Consider the following 17,836-nt stretch of genomic DNA (forward strand, 5'->3'; position numbering starts at 1 on the left):
GGTAACAGGCGAAAAAAAGCAAGAGGCCACAGGGGCCATCTTGTTTCCCCATCAGGAATCCACTGATTCCAATGACAGGGTTTGGGCATCCCAAAATGGAGAATGCGCAGGGCACCTGTCAATTGAGCACGGAGCTGCCACCAGCCCGTACCCTGCTCTGTGTGCCACACACAGGTGCCCAAAAACATACACTAGTAGTACAGGGTCGTAAGCCCACCCATTGCTGCCATAAGGGTATCCCAAGGGTCTGTTCACCAAACCAAATACAGGAAGTGAGGCACTGCCACGAGTCCCACATGAACTCCTGTGCGGAAACCAAGACACAACAAATGATAAAGCAATACAGGACAAGGATTCAGGGGCCCTGTCTTTCTGATGCATTTCCAGCATCTCCCCAATCACAAATTGACTTCCTGCCCGGTTCCTGCAAACAGTCTTCTTCCTCTGCCTATGCTGGAGCTTAAAGGATTTGTGTCTTGTGGGTGTCAATATGTGGCAGTGGATCCTCACAACCTTTGCCTCAATTGCTTAGGACCCAAACACCGGCAGAGTTCCTGTTTGTACTGCGACTCGCTGTCGGTCCGGGCAATCGAGAGAGAAGAATGCTCAAGTGGGAGGAAGTTTTCCATCAGATTCCTCCAAACTATCTGAGGATATTTATTGAAGAGAAATGCCAGAGACAGTTGAGTAACTTTCTTTTTATGGCACCCCTACTAGTGGACCTCTTGCCAGGGTATCTAGATCCAAGAGGGTTCGTGTTGAGTCTAAAACCACCGGGGGCCCACCCTCAGGTACCCCCTAAGAGTACTAAACTGGACACCAGACATTCCTGTGAGGCTCCCCTCTCTGCACCCAAGACTACCGTGAACATCCCTGAGGTTCCCCAAATATGGGCTAACATTTTTACCGGCAAGGCCGAGATTCCTCTTCCTGGGGCTAAGAATACAGGTGTAAAATTCAAGGATCCCCAAAAAGAGACAAATAAAACTCTGATCAAGCAGAGGATCACGCAAGGTCGAAGGCTCACCCAGAGATCGACGAATCCGGCAAAGAAGCCGAACATCCCTCAAATAGTCCTAAAGAATCTTCAAAAAGCCAGGCAAAGGCCTCTAGAATAATGGCCAAAACATGTTGCTTCAGAAAAGCCTATAATGAACATTACCACAGACACTCCAGAATGTCCTTGCCTTCAACAGTGTCTCTTCCTCCCACCGCATCTTGGTTACATTAAGTTGATACGTGGGGTGGGGGAGTGGACTTGGGAAGCAGGTGAAAATGGGGAAGGCCATGTGGGAGCGCCCAAGTAGGGCCAGGGATTAATAGACCCAGTGAGGGTGTGTGGTGTATGCAGGCGGACTGGGTTCCTCCTCTGGCAATAACAGGCAGGCTACACCGAGGAGTGTGAACACCATATTACTGCACCAAAGTCTTTGTCCAGGTCAGAAATTAGGAACAGATGTATTACTGGCAGAGAAGCAAAATTATTGCCGGCAGAATATGTTAGACACACTGCTGCAGGCACGAGGTGGAGCGTCAATGGCAGGCACACAGGCAAGGCACGCCCACGTTCATGGGACCCAGGGCCTGTGGAGTACCCTTGGATTCGGGGTGGGGTGGGACACCAAAGGAAGGGTTGGAGAAGAAAAAGCCAAGTGGGGAGGCTGCTGCGAAGGAGGAGAGAGGGCAAGAGAGAGATTGGAAAGAGAGAAGGAATAGGAAGCTGGAAATTGTTATTGGGGAGGTAGTGGGGAGAGCAAGTGCTGGTACAGAGGGTGAGGGCTGAGAGAAGGGGGAAGAGAGAAAGAAAGAGGGAGAAAGACAAATAGAAAGAAAGGGACAAAGAGAGAGAGAGAGAGAGAGAGAGAGAGAGAGAGAGAAAGAGAGAGAAAAAGAAAGAAAGAAAGAACTGCAGGTGCAGAGACAGGAGGCTGACCAGTGGAACATAGAGCAGGTTGGGGGAGAAAGGAGAACAAGAGGAGGGAAAGAGGGAGAGGGTTAAGGGCAGACAGGAGAAAAGGGTATCTCCAAAAGGGCCTCCTCTGCCCCCACCCACACATTCAGCACACCACTACAGGCAACCCAGCAACGAGAGCCAGGTCCTCTGGCCACGCGCTTTTAAGGCTATCGCTCTCCCCTCCAGAGCCTGCCCACACCCAACCCCATGATGAACACAAGAGGTGGAACTGGTTTCTGGCTGTTCCCAGGGCTCAAGGAGGCTTTGTGAGAGGGATGGGGCGGGAAAATTCAGGGAGTAGCCCAGGTGGGCAAACATAGGAGTGACAAATCCTCTCTTCACAGCTGTCGCTCCTCCCCAGAGCCCGCAAACCCCCATGATGAACACAGATGTTGCCAGGGTCCAAGGAGGCTTGGTGTAGGGCAAGTGGGTAAACATAGCCTGGGACAACAGAAGCAGTTACTGGGAGGAAGTTATGAAAGAGCCAGCCCCAAGTTGCGGTTTACACTGGCTGTAAAAGCTAGCATCTGTTGCCTGGGCTGGGAACAGGTTTCGTTTTCAGGAGGGTTGGCTGGGCTAGGGAGAGAATGGAGTCCCTTTGTCTGGGCAGGAGCATGGCTGGAGTTCCACAACCCCCAAAATATACAGTCAAATACAGTGCAAGATGAAAAATACATTTCAGAAAATGAAAGAAGTCATGCAATACAACACAGGTAAATGTTGTCAGGCGTCCACACGTGGCGACTGCCATTTCCACAGCGGGGGGCCCATCATGGTAGCCAGTGTCAACGGAATCGTGGAGGCAAAATCCATAGGGCAGACCAGTACCAACCCCTTAGCCAAGACACTGCTTGGGAGAGGCCTTTTTCAATAGATTTCAAAATTTGATGGGCTCAGACCCCATGAAGAACTATTTTAAGAATCACTTTGGCGCCATTTTTTCACAGCCCCAGGGGGTGCCAAAACCATTGGAAACACTTCCTCCCCTGCCACCGCTTCCTACACTGGTAGAGCACCCACCAGATTGAATATTGAAAGCAGTAGGTCAAGTTTTCTTCTCCCACTCTGCCTCATCTTCCACAGGAGCATCTTCCACCATCACTGATTAAGTCCCTATGTGATTGTCAGGAATGGTCCCATGGAACTCCAGTGGGGGAGGGGTGTATTTCTCTCCATCTGGAAGCATGACGGACCATAACATTGGACACATATGTCCACTCAGTGGCTTGCACAGTGTTAGGGTAGATGTTCATGTTTATACATTGTCTCCTCCACATGTGAGCTCCCAGCACTTTTTGCTGGACTTTTGGATTGTCGGACTGTTCCTTTCAGTGAGTGCGAACCTTTTTCCACACTCTCTCATTCTTTGCCCAATTCATTTGGGATACTTTGTATTTCTTTTTGTAACTCTTTCTTGGGGAAATAAATACTTTCCTTCAAGTTTGATGCCATGTCTTTTGACTTTTGCTACACACAGCACCCGCTGTGCAGTGTGGCTCGGAGACCCTTGGGCTTCCCTTTTTATTTTCTACTATTTTTCTTGTGAGAAACTAGGCTCCCAAAGGGCAGTGGGATATTTAGTATCCTTCCTAACTTTTATATTGAGAGATCAGCACACCCCCACCACGTTTGGAGTGCTGAGGGGTTACACTGTATCCCCTTTCTCACTGCTCCTGTAACATTTTGGTTATAGTGACAGGCAAATCTGAATGGCTGGTGGCAGTGTTTTTATCCTACACACTTGTGTGCATTATTTTTATTCCAGGCTGTACTCACAGCTGTGGTAGTGCACAGAAGGGTCACCATTGACCCAAAATGGTGGATGTATTTTTCGCCATTTCTCTTTTGCTTGGTTTGCCGTGCTGGGTAGGGGAGGTCCTGGTTTAACTTTTGTCTTTGGCAGGAATCCTTTGTGAAGCCTGTCAAGGCTCCAGCATGTCTGTGAGGACAGGAAATGGGGGAGGAGTATGCAACTCTGCTGTTCTTTCTCTTCTGGTGTGCCTGACTGAAACCTGTTCCAAACTAGAGTTTGAATGGTGCATTGGTGCTGATTGGCTGGGTTCCTGGATAAAAGATTTGAATCCTGAGGACAAGCTGACCACTGGAACTGAAGAAACTATGAAGAAGAGGAGAGACACCTGCAGCCAATTCCAGACAACCGAAGATGCCTTTGGTATAACTGCTGCTGAGTGACCCCTCCTTTCAAGCGTCAGGAGAACTCTGAAGAAGATGACTCTCTCCCTTAGACTGGTGGGACCAATGAGTCTTAAGATTACCTGTATTTTGATCCATCCCATGACGAGCTATGACCTTTTCCTGGGCTGCAAACCGCAAATACACTGGAACTTGTGACCATCGTGCAGTGCATCATCTTCTGAAGATCGAATCCTCCCGAGACGTTGGTGGACTCTTTCTGGACCTCCAGAGACAAATCTTCACTCCTTGAAATCCCCTCACCAGAGTGCTGGACTGAGAAAGCAAGACAAATCGACCATGTGACAACCATTCTTCATCTGGTATCCTGAAAAGGGCACCAAAACCACAGAGCCGTGAAAAAGCCATGAAGAATCCTTTCTGGGAGCCTTTCCACTCGACTGCTGCTGCAAAATCTCTTCCAGTGTCCTTTCATTCAGCAGAAGACCAAGAATTCGTTGATCGGGTTCTGATGCTGCTGCAGCATGAGGGCATCCGCTTGCATCATCTTCTTCACTACTGAGGTACTGTGAGACTCGAGGTAATACTTATCCAGAGTCATTCTGCCGCTCCTGTGTCGCAACTTTGGTGATTCGCACATTTGGGTGTTCGCCCAGGCCTAACGGTGGTGCGCATTCAGGGAGCCTTCTACGAAGTCCCTGCGCCATTTTTACCTACAAAGAGTTCGTGCTTACTTGTTACAGAAGAATCTGCTGGAACTCGTGACTTTTCTACAGCTTGTGCCTACCCGTTTTGCCCTCTGAGACTCTCATAACTAGAAAGAGATTGACTTCTAAAGTGTTAGGCCTCTGTGAAAATATTGCAAAGTAATTACTTACCTTGTGTTGGTTTTGTTTCATTTATTTTACCTGAAACAGTTATTACAAAAGTATTTTACTTACCTTCTGAATTGCATACTGCCAGTCTCATTCTCAAAGTATGCAAAAGCGTGTTACTTACTGTGATTATTGCCTTGGTTTTTCTATGTGCTTATTGAGTACTTACTTTTTTACCTTACCTTAGTGTGTATATATAAAATAAACCGTTATTTGTATATACTTTTAGTGTGACAGTGTTTCTTTGGACCTATGTGTATACTCTATGTTCTTTGTGCCACATAAAGCCCTTTCCTCCCTCCTAAAATAAGCACGGCTGCTCAGCCATTGCTACCAACATACTTGTGTAGTTCAGGACTATACTAAGAGTTGGAGCCCTGTGTCCCAAGTGCAAGTCTTCTAAAGTCCTACCTAACACAGGCGCTTTGGCCCCCTGCTTCCCCAGTCCATCCTTCAAGTTCCCCTCTTGCACAAAAAGGGTTACCCATTTCTCTTAGTGGAGATTCAAAAACGTCTCTCTATGAAAACAATACAGAAAGTCAAAGGCGTTTATTTGTGTCTTTTCACAGTGCCCAACCCAACCAGGTTAGCCTGCGCACAATACTACACCGGTCGGATCTACTCTTCAGCTGTGAAACTAGCTCTGTATAATTGATTTAAAGGATGAGTACCTCCTGTCCTGATATGCCCTCAACACCAGAAATGTCTGTTTCTCGAAAGGCAACGTTTACTTCCAGTACCATGTTCTGCCTTTCAGTCTGAATTTGGCTCAGAGAGTCTTCACAAAGATGATGTCAGCAATAAGGGCCTTCCTCAGGCTGCAAGAAATCCACATATTCTCTCTTCAAGATGGCCGCTGACACGAGAGACGTGTCGACGGCTCTCCGGAGCCCACCAGCGGAATTAAGTGGTCGCACGAACCCCGTTTCATCAACCGTGTTGGTGAACTACTCGCCCCGGGTGAAGGAGACAACCGGGCGGGAGTCGGGAGTGATCGGGAGCAGTGCCGCACCCTCCGTGTCTAGAGAGACGCCCAGGCAGAGTACGCCATTTGAAGAAGGCCGACAGTGTGGGAGGAGCAGTGGCGGCTGACAGCGCCCGGGCCGTGGGCAGGGCTGATCCAGAGAGCGGCAGCCCCACTGAGGAGGATTCATCCCTGGGTGCAGGGCAATGACAGCGCACGCTCCCCAGAGGGGGGGGGGGTGTTCTGCAGGTCCGGACGAGAGCATGTCGTGGCGGCAACTTCCAGGGAAGACGCTGCGCTTAGCGGAGAGGGCTGGGCACAACGGGCGACCAGAGCGGGCCGCGCTCACCACGCGGCCGAGGCAGAGGGAGGAAGCAGCCAGGACACCACTGGGAGACTTGACAAGGCCGCCGGATTCCGGCTACACGGAAGAGTGGAGCCGGAGCGGCGGGACATAAGGTACGGAAGATTGCAGTATACGCCTGGGCAGTAGGTGGCGAGAGGCGAGAGCTGCCTAGGCGGGAGGATCAGCGGCTGCCAGCGGTGTCTGGATGGGGGGGGGTCTGGCCCAAAGAACGTGCGGACCCGCAGTGGAGGACTGGCCCCCGGGGCTTGAACAAGAAAAGTGTGGCCGCACCGAGGGGAGCTTGCGAGCAGGTGAGGGTATACGGCTATTGAAGACGCCGTGATCATCTAAGAGGGCTCGGCGGAGGAGGCGGTTGGTGCAGGTCACGATTACCAGTCACCAGAGGAGAAAGTTAAAGCTCCACGGAGAGGAGAGACAAAGGCACCGGGGACCAACCACGTCTCTAGGAAGAACGGAGCCCGAGCAGAGTGGGATAAGGCACGAGAGGTGCAAGATCGGAGTGGGGTGTTGGGGGGCAGTGAAAGTAGGTGGAGGAGACCAGGGAAGTGGGTCCCTGAGAGACTGAACTGGGCCACAAGGATTATACTTTGGGACTGTCACTAGAATATACTGGGAGGGTGGCCCCCCTTCCAATTTCGGTTCAAGGCTGGGAAGGAGCAAAGCAGCATGGTCACGAACTAGGCGCCTCACGTTGAGGATAGCTAGCATCTTGCTTATAAGCGACGGAGTGGGCTGTCTGCTCGAATAGTGCAAGGGGGTGCTGTGCTAGACACTTGTAGTTATCAAAGGAATGGCCTTTCCATAACATTTAAGGAAAGTGTCGATGGAGAGGCCCTGGTGAGTGGGAGATAAGACATTAGGGGAGGAAGCAACGGGACCTAGCGGTATGGCTGGTGCCTGGAGTAAGGCAGGAGCTACAGCCACGAGGGAGAGTGTTCCCCCCACACAACGAGAGTCCTTTGGACGTAAGGCGCGAAGATCTGGGGAGGAACGGATCTGGGAGCGGGAGCTACGATCCAAGGGGCACTGCAGTGTTACGTGGTTGGCTGCCTCTACAGAGCGAGGGGAGCACTAGTCCCTCGCCCCCAATCCGGGAATTTCCTCAAAGAACAAAGATAGACAAGTCAAGGGTGGCCTGTCACAAGCAGGGGCCCCAGGTACCCTACCAATCTTGTGGCAGCACAGGGAGGGGGTTGATGATCAGTCAGCCGCCCAGGAGAAAAGTCAGAGTCCGGGCCTACAGGTAGCAGATAGTTTACCGACTCCGATGTCGCGTCAAGATCTTCACGGAGAGATGCTGACACTGCAAAACAAATTGGCTGAAACCTTTCAAGATCAAATTCAGCTGCTCCGGTCGGACATTACCCAGGCTCTGGCGGAGATGAAGCAGGAGGTGGGGCAGTTAGGAGAGAGAACAGACATCCTTGAAAAGGGCCTGCAGGAAGTGAGCAAAGAAGCCACAGAGAATAGTGAGGCGATTGAAAGACTGGACATAGCAACAAGGAATTTGAAACTGAGGATGGAAGATTTGGAGAATAGGTCCAGGAGAGTTAACATTCGGCTGAAATGGTTACCGGAAACAACCCAGGACAAAGGCCTGAAGGGTGTGCTGCAAGGCATTTTTGCGGAACTGCTGGGAGAGTCCTCCCCAGAATCAGTCGAATTGGACAGGGTCCACAAAGACGAAGGGACGTATTAGCGGCCTTCTCTAGGTATGCACAGAAGGAGGCAGTTCTGAGAGCATCCAGACAGAAAGAACCCCTAACTCATGACGGCCATAGAATAGAGCTATATCAGGATTTGGCCTACATTACATTGGTGAAGAGGCGACAAATGAATCCCATTCTGGCATTCCTCAGGGACAAGGGGATTAAGTATAAATGGACCTTCCCCTTTGGCCTCCTCTTTGACTGGCAGGGAGTACAAAAGAGGATAACGTCAGTGCAAGAGGGGACAAAACTTCTGCAACTGGACTTGGACCAGGATGACCCGGGGGAGAGGTCGGGGAGATCGACACGAGCAGATCATGGCCAGAGTCGCAGGGTTTGGGAATGGTCTACGGCAGGGGAGAAAAAGAGGAAGAAATCTGCTCCGAGGGGCCCTCGGGTGGGGGGAAGAGGAGGAAAGCAGAACAGGGCGGGAGATGCCGTTGGCAGGTTGAATCCCTGACAATAAAGTGCTATCTTAAAGGAGTGGTGGGCCCAGTAGCAATCTTCAGGGTAGCGAGCAACAAGGAGCAAACATCTTGAGGTTGGTAAGAGAAGGGGTAACTCGGGAAGGGAAAAGGGGAGGGGGGAACCTCAATTGGGAGAAGGGAGTGTGGGGGGAGTTGGGGCCAAGGGCGATACTTTCCAGGGTGCAGGAAGGGGGGCAACCGAGATCAAAAAAAGGGGAAGGGCGAGAGACTTTTAAACGGGTGAGGGGGCTAGTGGTGTAAAGAAAGGCAGGCTCCAAGAAAAGTGGCCCTACGAGCAGGCGATAATGCTGAGCTTAGGAATAAACTGAATGATTCAAGTGGGTAACCCATAGCGTGAGGGGGCTCAATTCTCCCCCCCCCCCCCCGAGTAGGAAAAAACTAGAGAGGTTTAAAAGGTCAGTGGGGCCAGATATATTGGGCTTGGAGGAAACACATCTCCTACATAAACAGCGGGTGTGGCATTTGATAACTCGGTGCATTTTAGGGAAGAGTGTACAGTCCTGGACAAGGGGGGGTAGATATATCATTGTACGAGGCTCGCGTTTAGATATTGTATATACTATTGCGGTCATATATGCCCCAAACACAGGGCAGGAAAAATTTCTGAGTCAATTTCTGGAAACCTTAGGCGAAACGGCAAGGGGACCGGTGGTCTTAAAGGGAGACTTTAACGTGGCCTGGGACGGGATTCGAGAATGGCGGGGCTGGGCCTGAGGGACGCATGGCGTGAAATGAAGGGGGAGGAGGCGGGATACACATTCCTCTCGAGTGTACATGCCCTCAATCTAGGATAGATTATATCTGCGTATCAGCGTCCCTTCTGGGACAAGTAAAGGAAATACAAGTGGGGCCACTAGGCATAGCAGATCATAAAATTATTTCCATGCATTTAGACCTAGGGGAGAGGAGGAGGGGAATATGGGGATGAAAAATACCCAGCAGATCTCATGAGAGACCCAGTACTAAGGGAGGAACTAGAAGGGAAAATTAGGAAATTCATGGAAGAAAATAAGAGGGACGACACACCTGAGGATATAAGATGGGATGCATTTAAAGCCACAATTAGAGGCGAGCTCATAGCGGCCAAGGCCAACCGGGATAGGCAAATGAGAGAGCTTGAGAAAACTGGAGGGTGAAGTAGAATCCGCCCGGCAAAAAGCAGAAGTAACACCAAATAGATTGTCTCTGAGAGAGTACAGGAGAGCAGAGGGGCAGCTCTGAATCCTCCGTACTAAAAAAGCGGAAGGGGCTTTGCTATCAATACGGCAAAAGTTCTATGCAAAGGCGAACAAGACGGACACCCTTCTGGCCTGTCTTCTGAGAGGGGAGGCAGCGAAAAATGTAATAGGGGCACTTAGATTGGAGGCGGGAGACAGGTTGACGCGTAATGAGGAGATCCAGGAACACCTCGTAGCTTTTTATGAGAAACTCTATACATCACAGGGCCTACCGCTCAATCCCAGGAGGGGCTTCTGAAAAAAGTAAATCTGTGTAGATACAGCGAGGAGTCCCAAGAGGTTTTAGGTCGAGAGATCTCAGAGAATGAAGTGCGGCAGGTGATAGCCAACCTCCCTCCGAGAAAAGCCCTGGGCCCAGACGGGTATACAGCGACGTTTTTACAAAACATTTGCTGTGTGTCTTGTACCCCATTTGACTCATTTATTTAATATGTTCATAACCACTGGACGTATAACCCCTTCCATGGAGGAGGCCAAAATTACCCCGATATTAAAACCCAACAAGGATCCACTGGAACGGTCATCCTATAGGCTGACCGCATTGATCAAAATCGATGCGAAAATCTATACAAGGATTTTGGCTAACAGATTACAGGGATTGCTACTTGATTTAATTCACCGGGACTAATCTAAACTTAAGGCAAGTAGCGCATTTGGTGGAAAAAAAACCCGCAGAAAACCAACACTCCCGTGGGGTTGCTTTCTTTGGACGCCGAAAAGGCTTTTGACCGTGTGGAGTGGTCGTATCTGTTTCGTACCATGGAGGCGATGGGGTTGGGAGGTAATTTTTTATAAATGGTGAAGGCTAATTATCAGGGCCTGAAAACTCGGATCTTGGTGAATGGGTCTCTTTCACCCTCCTTTAGACTGTACAGGGGCACAAAACAGGGCTGCCCCCTTTCCCAGTTGCTCTACGCTATATACTTAGAGCCACTCATACAGCGGATTCGGGATGAGGATGGGGTGCAGGGCATTCCATTTGGGGGTAAGCTGCATAAGATCACAGCCTTTGCTGATGTTGCTCTCGGTAATCGACCCAATAGAATCTATCGGCACCTGCAGGAAGGTCCTTGAGGAATTTGGCGCATCCTCGGGCCTACGAATTAATATGGGAAATCAAGCTATTGGGCCTATCCTTGGATAAGGAGACGAGTAAAAGGCTAAAATCTGAGACTCCATTTGTTTGGTCCCTGGGAGGAATTACATATCTAGCGGTTCGGATCACCCCCACGCTCAGGGGTTCGTACGCGGCAAACTATCTCCCTCTTTTGGAGGGGATTAAAAAGGATCTTCGCAAATGGCGGTCTCTTCCCATATCTTGGTTGAGGCGAATAGCAGCAATCAAAATGGTCACGCTGCCACGTATGCTTTACCTTTTTCAAGCCATCCCGCAGGCGATCCCGGAGAAATTTTTCAAGGAGATTCAATCTCTAATGAGGGAGTTCATATGGGAAGGCAAACGAGCCAGACTTAGTAGGCGCCTGTTAGAGGCCTCCAAGAGGGAGGGGGGACCAGGCCTTCCAAATTTTAGACAATATTATGAAGCAACACAGCTGCGGATTATTAGGGAGTGGTTATGAGAGGGAGCGGGGCAACTATGGGTTGGGATGGATAGGGCGGTGACAAAACACAAGCTAGGGAAGGTATTATGGATGAGGAAGGATCTTAAGCCTCCACATATGTATGAAAGCTCCACTACAGGCCTAATGGCAAATAACTGGGATAGGCTGACTAAGGAGAATGGAATTACATCCTTCCCGTCCCCCTTTACACTGATCTTTAATAACGCCGATTTTACCCCAGGGACCGAAAAGGGAGCATTCACGAAATGGGAGGGGGGGCTGCAGAAGATTTCGAGACATGTTTCAAAAAGGCAAAATCCTGTCATTTAGAGAATGCAAAGAAACCTTCAGAATCAGAGAAGGGGGAACGGCTCAGGTATGCCCGGTTACACCACTGGCTGCTACACCCGCCAAATAAACGAGCGGCTACTAGAGAGGTCACCACCTTTGAGAAATGTTTACTGTGACGGGACTAAGGGTCTTATTGGTAACCGCTGTAAGATTTTGGAGGAAACTGCCCCCAGGAAACGATGGCCCTTTATGACTAATTGGGAGCGGGTAATAGGGAGGGGGCTGGAAATGGAGGAATGGTCCAGGCTATGGAAAAAAAATCCCCAAGCTTGCTAGGGCATCGCAAACACAAGAAGCCTGGTACTAAATATTATATGGGTGACATTACACGCCGGCAATTCTGCACAAGATGTACCCAAAGGTATCAGGGGAGTGCTGGAGAGAGTGTGGGCACGAGGGAACAGCTGAGCACATCTGGTGGAGATGCCCGAAAATCGCCCCATTCTGGGAGGAAATACAAAAGGGCCAAGAACAGGCATTTGGTGCAGGAGGGAGCAGGCCCCCAGAACAGGTGCTATTGGGCCTGCAGGTCGGTGGGACAATGGTAGAACCCTCCAACAGGGAAAGAGTTAGAGTGATTTTGACACTTGCAGCTATGGGACTAATTGCTCAGAGATGGAGGAGTGATAAATGTCCTGGCTTTTCATGACTGGTTGCGGAAGCTGTGGGACATATCGTTCTGGAGTGGGCGACTTATGCCACGAACGGGGAGTTATCAAAATTTGCTGGGGATTGGGGAGAGACGCTGGCCTTCCTGAGAGACGATTATAGAGTAATCTCAAACGCCTCAAGATTCGAGACCTGCAGCAAGCTTAACGACCTCACCCAAGGGGGAGCGATCCTGGAGAGAAGGGGAAAATTGCCCAGGGGAGAGGGAGTTGGTGGGGGGGTGTTCTTCTTTTGTGTTTTCCTTTCCGTTCTTCCTCTCTCTTTATATGTTCATGTTATAAACTCAATATTTTTATCAAATGTTAAAAAAAAAAGAAATCCACCTATATCGATACCTGGATGATTGGCTCCTCAGATATCAGACATCATTGTCTACAGAGGGTGAATCTTCAGCTCTGGGCCCTACTTCATTTTCTGTACCGCCTTGCATGGATCAAAATTAAGTTTTGATAAGCAGGAGCTAAAAGCAGCTCTTGGGTATCCAGCATTAAACAGTAACCAGAAGCTGAACCGTGTTCTGAAAATCTAACTTGCACATAAGATACAAACACATCACTTTGTCCATTAATAACTCCTTATATTTTAAATGAAGTATAGATGTTGCCTAATGCTTATTTATAGATTGTCCTAAACGTACAAGTTAAATCCACATGGGTGAGTTTGTTCAGGCATCAGTTGACTTAGGTAGCCAAAAGTAGCTCCTGGTAGCTGTTGGGTCAAGTAGACCAGGCTCTTCTAGATCACAAGCAGGAGCTAAATAGCTCCCAGCTACTCTCAATTTCGAACCCTACCATGGCCTGTCGGTGAACTGGAGGAAAGCCTCTAGGATTGTCTCTCAAGACTTGAATTTCAAATGGCTTTGGTGGACTGTAGCAAGGGCCCTTTTTAAAGAAGACAGAATGAAAGACCTTCTTCAAACATGTACTCTTTTCCTAAAGACAACCCATATGACAGTATGGTGGTTCCAGAGGTTGTGGGGCAAAATGGCTTCCTGTGTACTGGCGGTCCCACTACCCAGGCTCAAAATAAGACAGACACAATTTGACTTGGGCTAGGGATCCCCCAGTTGTACTCTGTCACGGTGACCTCGGAAATGAGTGACAATCTCATGTGGTGGTCCTAGCAGAACAATCTGATGGAAAGGACACCTTTCTCTGAGCCAGTCCCGCCAGAGACCATCACCAGTGACGACTCCTCTCTGGACTGGGGAGTGCCAATAAACCACCTGAAGTGTTCGACATTTGGTCCCCCACAGAGAGGAGGGAACACATAAACCTACTAGAGTTGTCAGCAATTTTCTTGCCCTTAAAAGCGTTTCAGCCGAATATCGAGAACAAGGTAGTATATACTTCCTTCTTGGCTCCACGCTTAGCCATTTGCGTTGTGTACAAAGCTTGTTATTTGGCAAGACAAACAGATGAATATTTGCAATTTACCTTGCATCATCCCAATATTCTGAACAGAATTCCGAGATTAGAACAGAAAAGCAACTTTGTGACACAATTTTATTGATTTTAGCGTGCATTTGCTTTTAGAAATATTTACTGTTTTTAGATAAGAAACTCTTATTGTGAAGGCATATTGTTAAATTGATTTGAAGTACCGGATAGGCTTGATAGTGTGGTAATTTTGTAGGTTTTGTTCTCTGCAGTTCTTAACTTGTAACGCTGCTTTGTTTCCCCCAAAACATTCTTGTGCTGTTATTTGATATAAAACTACAAATCCCAGCGGTTTTGTAGTTTTTTTTAAATCCTACTTCAATGCCCAGCAGGCACGTCAACGCTGGCGAATCTGGGAGGTGCCAGTCTGCGCGAAACACATTATGCGCTAGGTTTTTGTCGGTTCAGCATATGCGATTTTGGCACCCCACTAGCCTGTTGTTTTCAGTTTTAAGGGCGAGTGCTCCTGTGTAAGAGACACTAATTAAGATTAGTGGATCATTTTTATACCAACCTCGGCCTTCTTAGTAGTTGTATTTAGAAAACCTACTGATTGATGGTCTTCTTTGACTTCTTAATATGGCCGATGTTGTCAATAATGCCAAATAGTAATTAAGGATAGGCATACTCTCAAAATGTGTCTGCTAAATACCAGATCGCTTGATAAACACGCCATTAGTGTGGCAGACCATATCCGGGATGAACACATTGATGTAATGTGTGTCACCGAGACATCAGTAAGGGACTCTAGTGGCCCCAACATAGATCTTGCCACCCCAGAAGGCTATGGTTTCTATGTTCAACACAGAGCAAAGGGCCGGGGAGGGGGAGTGGCGGTTATTGCCAAACAAGAAATCAATTTCTTCCATACACCTATTTCATGTACTGGGTGCGAAATTATACTCAAAGTCAGAAGCTCCCCAAATGATTGCATAAACCTTATTTTGGTTTATCGTACTCCGTCTGAGTTGCCTTTGTTTCTGAACGAAATATCGGGCATCTGTCTGATTTAAATACCCCCAATAGTCACTCAGTCATACTGGGAGATTTTAACAAATGGTTGGGCAATCCGAAAGATTTGGAAGCCATGGAATTAGAGTAGCTATTGTGTAACTATGACTTTTCCAAATTGAGTAGAGTCTACACATAATCCTGGCAATGCCCTCGATTGGATTGCAGCTAGAAATCTAAGTATAATTACTTGGTATTAAACCTTTTGTTTGGTCAGAACATCACACTGTAACTTTTTAATTACTCTTTCCCACAAAGGAACCCTATAAACCCAACAAACTGCAAACAGTCATGAGTATGATGTTTAATGAACTGTAATCTGATAAATTACAGACATAAATCAGTGAGCTAATGGTTTCCACATCAGATCAGGATACACCTAATTTACTGGTATCCAAGTACACTGAAAGCATACGTGAATTAATTGACTAAGTGCCACCTTTGAAAGGGAACAAAATTAGAATAAGAGAAAATAACCAAAAACTGTATACACTGCAATTTATCTCTTTGAAACAAGAGAAGAGAAAAGCGGAACGACTGTGGATGAAAACTCAATCCTTAGCGAATAAAGAGAAATCGAACGTCTTAGAAAAAATCTACCGGATACCAACCCTGCAGGCTAAGAAGGGTTTTTTTGATGCTGAAATTCCCAACTCAGTTAATGACAATAAGAAAGAGTTTGAGAGACTGTTAAATCGTTGGAAACACCTAAAGCTCAAATACAACACTTTAATCTGAATAATGCGGATTGTGAAGCAGTACAAAAAGCATTTTCAGATAAAGTACATAAAGCACAATGCTCTATTGCAAATGCAAGAAAAATAAATGGTGACTGTGAGGCCCAGAGTTCTATCCGTCAATCTAACTCTCATGTTAATCCCCCCTTCTCGTTTGAGCCTATTACAGTGGATTCTTATGTCAAAATTCTAGAGAAAATGAACCCTACCTTCTGCTAGATGGCTATTTTACCTTCAAAAATTGTTTTACAACATTTACACATTGTTGCACCTTTTTTAACTAGTTTTATAAATGCTTGCTTTTGAGACAATGAAGTGCCAGACCTTTTGAAAAGTGTCAGTTATCCTGCTACTTAAAAAAATCTAACCTGGACCCAACAATATTTTCTAACTATAGACCAATCATTAATGTGCAATTCTTACTGAAGATAGTTGACAAGGTGGCAGCTATTTAGCTCCAACAGCATTTTGAGAAATCAAATATCTCAGCGGCAGTCCGGCTTTAGGACCGCACATTGGACTGAAACTGCTATGCTAGACTTACAAATGGAAATGCTAGACATTGCGGATGAATGCGAAGCCGGTCTGTTGATGCTTTTAGATCTTTCAGCAGCGTTCAATCTTGAAGATCATTCTAAACTTTTAATATGCAGTTATGAAAGTGGAAACTGTTCTTTTAATTCAGTTGAATGGCTCTGGTCATTTTTAAGTAACAGAAAGTCTAAGATTACTTGGGGAAAAGCTTATTCTAACTCAGAGCCGATTACATGCAGAGTGCCGCAAGGAGCCCGTTTGTCCCCTGCTCTATTGAAAGTTTTTTGTCTTTCTCTGTGTGACCTATTGAAGTGTATGGGATTATATTTCACCAAATTAGTCTAAGAAGAAGCGGAGTATGATCAGCATAAATGGAGAATATGAAAAAGATACAGAACGGATTACGTCTGTATATGAAAAAATTCGAACTTGGATGATGGAAAACGGCCTTTGCCTTAATGGTCAGAAGACTGAGCTTCTTATTTTCAGCTCAGACAGAGCAAGAGAAAAACTAGGAGTGGCAGATGATAAACTACATATTGACCAACACTTAATATACACAGTCAATAAAGTAAAAACTCTTGGGGTTAACATTGAGGCATCACTTAAAGCAGATGCCCAAATTGCAAGTGTGACCAAAAATAAATATACAATACTAGCTCAGGCTACTACGTCTGATAAAACCTTTTGTCTCAGTAACTAACTGGGCCACGTTAGTAAGAGCTCTAGTCCTGTTGAGATTAGACTATTGTAATGCAATTCTAGGTGGAGCAAGTAAACGCTGTACCAAAGGACTACAGATCCTGCAAAATGAAGTTGTGAGAATTGTTAAAAGTGTGTCAAAACACAAGCATATTTCACAGCATAGAGGAGATCTACACTGGCTTACTGTAGAAGCAAGAATAAAGTTCAAAATGTATATCTTGACTCATAAATGCTTGTTTGGTGATGCCTCCAGATATCTCAAAACATGCAGCACTGTCCAAACTTCAGCTAGTGACACCAGATCGAAAGATTCCATGCGACTGAGATGCCCGAGATCCCGCAGAGCTAGGGGAAAAGAAAGGTCATACCCAGCAAAAGTGGCTATTGCATGGAATAAGTTGCTGATGAATATGCGTTGTGAAAGAAGTCTACCGGCTTTTAAAAAAAGCTTTGAAAACTGTCTTATTCTCTTAAGCCTGACGCATCCCAATGATTCTCCTTTCTTATTACACTGTTGCATGTTTTTCTTTATCTCTTCTCCATGCCCTGATGCCCGCAGGCTACGGTGGGTTAGAAATAAACAAATAAATAATAATTCTTACTGGGCAGGATAGTGGTATGGATGATACTGTTGTGCTGTAGGTGATCTGGGATGTCACACATGTTGGTGTAAGTGACATGAATGTGAAGCATGAAGTTGGTTAGATTATGCTGGTAAGACAACTGGGTGCCAACTTCGGCCTGGAGACGATTGGTGCCATTGTTCACAGCTGTATTAACCTCTGGGCGTCCAGTTCCTCGTCTGACTGCAATCAAAATGGACATTGGTTTGCTGTCTCCATGGTGCACCATGAGATGATTTAGTGGCCATTTTCACCTTTTTCTTTTACTGGAAGCAAGGTGATTTCCATCTGGTTGCAAAGTGTGCCATTGTGGAAGCGTTTTCCTCAGGAAGTGCAGAGGGCTATTTTCTGCATGCTGGTTGTTGCATTTCCTCTTGCATACGGATTTACTGCATGTACGCAGTGCAAACCTGCACGAATTTCAGCACCATACTGAGTATCTGCGTACCTGTGTGT

Source organism: Ambystoma mexicanum, chromosome 4q (genome assembly GCF_040938575.1).
Source record: "Ambystoma mexicanum isolate Mex_15411 chromosome 4q, UKY_AmexF1_1, whole genome shotgun sequence".
NCBI classification, from domain to species: Eukaryota; Metazoa; Chordata; class Amphibia; order Caudata; family Ambystomatidae; genus Ambystoma; species Ambystoma mexicanum.